We start from the raw sequence: 6,000 nt of genomic DNA, 5'->3' as shown, positions 1-6,000 counted from the left end.
GTGTACTCGCCAGCTGGCTCCTCGTGGTGGCCCCTCCCCCTTGGATGCTTTTTTATTTTTCCCGTCTTCCTACCTTGATAGAAGCGCAAACTCTTCTCACTGTAGCATTCCAGCTGTTCTCTCTAAATCTCAGACCAAATTCGTAGGTTTTCAGGATGATTTGAAAGTTATCTAGGTAAGTTGGTGGGGACAGGTGACTTGGGGATCCTACTCTTCTGCCATCCTGCCCTGTCTCCCCTATTTATTTTCTTAAAAAATTCCCACAGGACCTGCATGCTTTCTTTACTCTTATTCTTTTGTTGTTGTTGTTGTTCCTCTGAGTAGGTAATTTCAAGTGACCTATCTTCAAACTCACAATCTTTCCTCTGTTTGATTTTGTCTGTTCTTAAGGTCTGTATTGAACTTTTCATTGAAGTCATTATGCTCTTAAGCTACAGAATTTCTGTTTTGTTCTTTTTTATGGTTTTTATCTCTTTGAACTTCTTGTTTTATTCATGTTTTGTTTTCTTTGATTTAATTTTCATTCTGAGTTCCCTTGTAGCTCACTGAAAATAGCCTAAAATAAAATTTCAATATATTTTAATATACCAAATCACCACTATTTTTCCTCTATCATTATACGTAATTAAATATCAGTATGTTTAAAACTCTCAAAGCTGGATAAATGAGGTACACAAGGGGATCCCTTAGTTCCTCAGTGGTTTAGCGCCTGCCTTCAGCCCAGGGTCTGATCCTGGAGACCTGGGATCGTCCCACAGTCAGGATCCCTGCATGGAGCCTGCTTCTCTCTCTGCCTGTGTCTCTATCTCTCTCTCCCTCTCTGTCTCTCTTTTTTTTCTCTCTTAAATAAATAAATAATATCTTTAAAAAATGAGGTACACAAAATATCCCAAATAGAACTTTTCTTGTCATTTCATTCTTCAATAATATGTCAGCATTCTTATCAGAAAGTCCAATATATTAAATATATTTCCCTTTCTATTGTGGGGGATTGAACTGTTACTAAGTATTCACATTTTCTCTATAGCATAATTTTCTCTCTGTACCTATTCCCATGTCACTTACAGAGATCCCTGTGACATATATCATGGCCAACTAGAAGGTTTCATAATTCATAGATTTGCATAATTCACAAATTGCATACAATTGCATAATTCAAAAATTTGCTATATTGCTAAGGTTTTAAAATGATGGAGAACAAAAACTTCATATAACTACAAGGACAAACATGACAAGGGGAAAAAATGGCAGACGTGATCAGCAAAAACATTTTAAGGGTGGAGAATGCATTGGTAATAGGTTACTTTCTGAATGGAGCAGATAAAGTTGAAACACACGTGTTCAGAAACAAATGCCACAAAGAAGCAATCTGATTCCTACTACACACTCTAGGAAAGTGTGGAAATTGGAGGTAACATAACTTGGAATATTAGAATATACATATATCCCTAGTAAGAGATTAAAGAGCTATTTTCTGTAGAAACTGGTCCCCAAATTTTTAATTGGTTTAAAGAAATCTACTCTGTGTTGGCTGGCTAATGTATAGATTAATGATCAAATTTTCCAATTAGCTGTTTAGTCCTTACTACACCAAATATGAGCAGATACAAAGATATCATCAGACATTGGAGGAAAAGATAAATACAAAAAAAATCCAGAAGATTTGGAGACAAGAAAAAATAATAAAATCTAACATTGTATTCTCTTAGAGCTGAGAATAATAACTATAAAATAAAATAACAGATTTCTATAGAAGGAGCTTTCAATGAAAAAGTAAGATTTCATAGAAATTAAAAGTTTGATGATAGAAATTTTGAAAATAGAAAAATCAGAAGAGGGCAGCCCCAGTGGCGCAGTGGTTTAGCGCCACCTGCAGCCCGGGGTGTGATCCTGGAGACCCAAGATCGAGACCCACATAGGGCTCCCTGCATGGAGCCTCCTTCTCCCTCTTCCTGTGTCTCTGCCCCTCTCTCTGTGTGTCTCTATGAATAAATAAATAAAATCTAAAAAAACAAAAAAACAAAAAATAAATAAATAAATAAATAAATAAATAAAATCTTTAAAAAGAGAAAAAAAAGAAAAAAAGAAAAATCAGAAGATAAGGTTGAAGAAAAGACAACAAAAATGTAGAAGAAAAATACAAAGAAATGGAAAATAGGAGGTAACTTTTTAAAATAACAATCATGCCAAGACTAACATTCAACTAAGAAAATAAAACAAAGGAGGGAAATAATCAGAAAATCATGAAGAAACTATCCAGATTTAACAATGACTTTTCACCAAAATGAATGAAAAAGATATGCACCAGAACACATCACAGTGAAATTGCAATTCATTAGGGGAAAAAAAATGAAAACCTTCAAGAGAAAAATAATCAAGTCACATGAAACATTCAGGAACCAAATGGCAACACATTTCTTAGCTAAAATGCTGGAAGCTAGGAGACTATCTGACAATGTAATCATATTTTGAGAAGAAATGATTATCAATTTAAAACTTGATTCATAGGGGCACCTGGGTGGCTCAGTAGTTGAGGATCTGCCTTTGGCTCAGGGTGTGATCCTGGAGTCTCAAGATTGAATCCCACATCGGGCTCCCCGCAGGAAGCCTGCTTCTCCCTCTGCCTATGTCTCTGCCTATCTCTGTGTCTCTCATGAATAAACAAATAAAATCTTTTTTAAAAAAAGTTTATCAATGGCTTCAGTGGTATTTGCAAAATTTTACTTCTTAAATGTGGTGATACATACATGTATATTTGTTCTATTATGTTCAGTACCTGAAGATATCTGAATGCCTACAATTTTAGAGGAGTGGGAGGCACAGGCTCTCAGTGATGAAATGAATATGTCATGAGGATAAAAGGGACAGCATAGGGAATACTGTCAATGGTATTATAACAGCATTGTGTGGTGACAGATGGTAGCTACACAGATAGTAAGCATCATGTAACATATAGAGTTGTTGAATTACTTTGCTGTAATCTGAAACTAATACAACATTTTGTCATCTATATGTACACATGTATATATATATATATATATATATATATATATGAAATAAAGGAAATAAAACATAATCAATTGGGTTTTTGAAGACATTTTAATTATGAGATGAAAATATAAAGATATAAAATATAATCATAGCATCCAAGCATGGATAAATGCCTTAGCCTTGAACAATATCTATGTAGTCATAATTACAAAAACTGAATAGCGATTTAACCAAAATTTTCAATATGCTTTTATTGGAAGGCTGGAGAATAGACATGTTTTTGCAGCAAAGAGTTTTTGTAGATGACCTAATCACTTTTCCCATAGTGGAAACCTAAAAGAGAATGTCAAAACCCAGGGTTATATTTATTTAGGAATATTAATATACAAAAATAAGTTAATTAATTAATTAGTTAATAAAAGGAATATTAAGATACAAAACATTCAGAAATATAATTGCCTCTGGGAAGCAAGGCTCAGGGATTTGAAAGGGTAGATAAAAGACTGCTATTTGTTTTTTTTTTTTTTTTTTTAAGATTTTATTAAAGCAGGCTCCATGCAGGAAGCCTAACGTGGGACTCGATTCCGAGTCTCCAGGATCACGCCTGGGGCTGTAGGCGGCGCTAAACCGCTGAGCCACCGGGGCTGCCCAAAGACTGCTATTTGAATCATAAGTTCTGAAGGACTGTTTGAGTTATAAACAATATATGTATATTATTTCAATAAAAATGCATTTTAATTTTAAAAAGTTTATAAAGAATCTACTTCATACAGAACAGAGTCTGTAACCTAAAGTGAGGATACACCTAATACTGACCTATAGATGCTCATAGGCATGGTTTGAGTCCCATCCTCTCTGACATATCATCTGCAGTTGTCCAGAGAACTAATATTTTATCTATCAAATGAACTCAACTGTAAAATTCCAAACATCAAAATAAATTTTAAAAAACACTATCATCTTCACTACCTGGGAAATCAAAACCAAACAATAAACATGATATAGAAAAAAATGAAATCCATAACTGTGACTGCTCATGTTACCAGCCTTTTGTGGAAAAGCAGAAAATAGAGATGCAACAGATGATTAGGTAATGTCATCCTACATATGTATTTATTCTCTAGTGGTTTATATAGCCAGGCTTGTTTTGAATGACTCAAGAAAAGGAGTTGCTCAGCCCCACTATCCATAGAAACCTATCCTGTGTTGGCAACACAGCACCTGCAGTGATACCATCATACAGATGTGCCACATGGGCTGAGAAATAGGAACAACTCTGGGGGGGAAAAAGAGAGATGGGGAAACAAGTTTCTGAAAAAGTATCCCCTGACACTAGCATACCACGTAATTTCCCAGGATTAAAAAAAACAAAAACAACAACGACAACAAAAAAAACACTTAGAACCTGTAGAGAAAATGTTTTTCCCATCCTAAATTTTGTACCATTACACCTACATTAAAGGCAGTCATAGTACAATGAAGATTTAAGGAAATGTCAGCAAGACCCCTAAATCCAAAACAACTTATTAGACATGTAGAGAAACATGAGAAAATGATCCGTACTGCAATATCACAGAAAATATTTTTATCCTATTTATCTGCATGTAAATATAGTGAGCTGCAATGCAAAGACAATCTCCTAAATTATTTTTGTCAAATTCTTCTTTCTTCCATTCCAGAATGATCTTTCTTCCAATATTCACTTTCTTATGGTCTTTTTAGCAGCAAAGACATAGTGAATGATGAACTCTGTTTTTTTACTTTCTTTCACCAGTTTGAGAACTTCATTCAGTTTAAACTTTATTGGGTACTGTGCTAGGCTCAGATGATACAAAGAAAAAATAAGATCAAAATAGAGACTACTACTGTTACTACTAATAGCTAACATTTTAAAAATATTTATGTCTTAAGCATTAAACTTAAATTACTTCTTTTAATTCTCACAATGAAATCTTGTACTTCTTGGTTATGTGGCATCATGACTTGGTGCGTCAATTTTCTAATCTATAAAAAATGAGAATGACAATAGTTAGACAACAGTTATAAGTAATTACAAAAATATTTCAGCCAGTATATATAACAGCACATATAACCTATTATTATTATTATAGGTGATATAATCCAGATCCATGGTTTTGAATGCCATCCATATGCTCAAGAGTCCCCAATCTAGGTCACTAGTCCTTATCTCTTCACAGAACTTCAAATTTCCAAATGCCTGATTTCTTCTTCACATGGATGTCTAGTAGCCATGTCAACATTAACATAGCCAGTGACACTTTTGATTTCTTCCCCTTCCCGGAAGAAAAGCCAGCTCTTCAGCCAGTGGACCCAGGAAATGACAGTAAATGAGTTAATGTACCACACATTACACAGCCAAGAGTCAAATTCAAGTCCATCATTTAACTAGTTGTGTGACCTTGGGTAAGCTATTTGCTGTCCTGGTGTCCTAGCTTTCTCATCTATAAGGACTGGATATAACGATAGTAAGTTCCTAGAGCTGTGATGAGGCCTCAGTGAGTTAGTGTGCTTACAATGCTTAAAACCATGCCTGTGGCACACTGTAATCACTGTATGAATGTTATATACTATTATCATGATCATATGAATCATTATCATTTTCCTTATTTACCTAAATGAAATAGCTAGGAGTTACTTTTGATTTTCTTCTTTACCCCTTACACTAAATCCATCAATAAATCCTACTGGCTTTGTTCCAAAATGTATCTCAAATCAGGTGATATATGCACTACTACTATGTTCCCATACTGGTATCAGCCACCAATACTTCATGCTTGATGGTCACAATGGCCTCCCAAGCAGTCTTTCTGCTTCCACTCTTATCTGTCCCCCACTCACAGTCTATCTCCAAACCGCAGTAGTTAACCATCTCAAATGGTACAGCAGATCTAATCGCCTCCTGGTAAAAAATTCCAGCACAACACTCACCCACCTCACATTTAGGAAGGAATCCAAACTCTTCACTAAGTAGAATGTCTGAGGACTGAG

The 6,000-nt window shown here is 34.9% G+C and overlaps 1 long non-coding RNA gene across 1 annotated transcript in view; it reads right to left on the bottom strand.

Moving 5' to 3' along the window:
• Positions 1–3,169: 3,169 nt before the first annotated feature.
• The window catches only part of LOC121496712, a 29,637-nt gene continuing 26,806 nt past the window's right edge, over positions 3,170–6,000 (bottom strand). The window contains exons 2-3 of the long non-coding RNA XR_005989319.1: positions 4,936–4,995; positions 3,170–3,324 (exon numbers count right to left, since the gene is read on the bottom strand). This is a non-coding gene — a long non-coding RNA (uncharacterized LOC121496712). The remainder of the gene's footprint in view (positions 3,325–4,935; positions 4,996–6,000) is intronic.

The sequence above is a fragment of the Vulpes lagopus genome, chromosome 8, assembly GCF_018345385.1.
Source record: "Vulpes lagopus strain Blue_001 chromosome 8, ASM1834538v1, whole genome shotgun sequence".
Taxonomy (NCBI): domain Eukaryota; kingdom Metazoa; phylum Chordata; class Mammalia; order Carnivora; family Canidae; genus Vulpes; species Vulpes lagopus.
The sequence above is the reverse complement of the archived record's forward strand: the minus strand, read 5'-3'. Positions and strand labels throughout refer to the sequence as shown.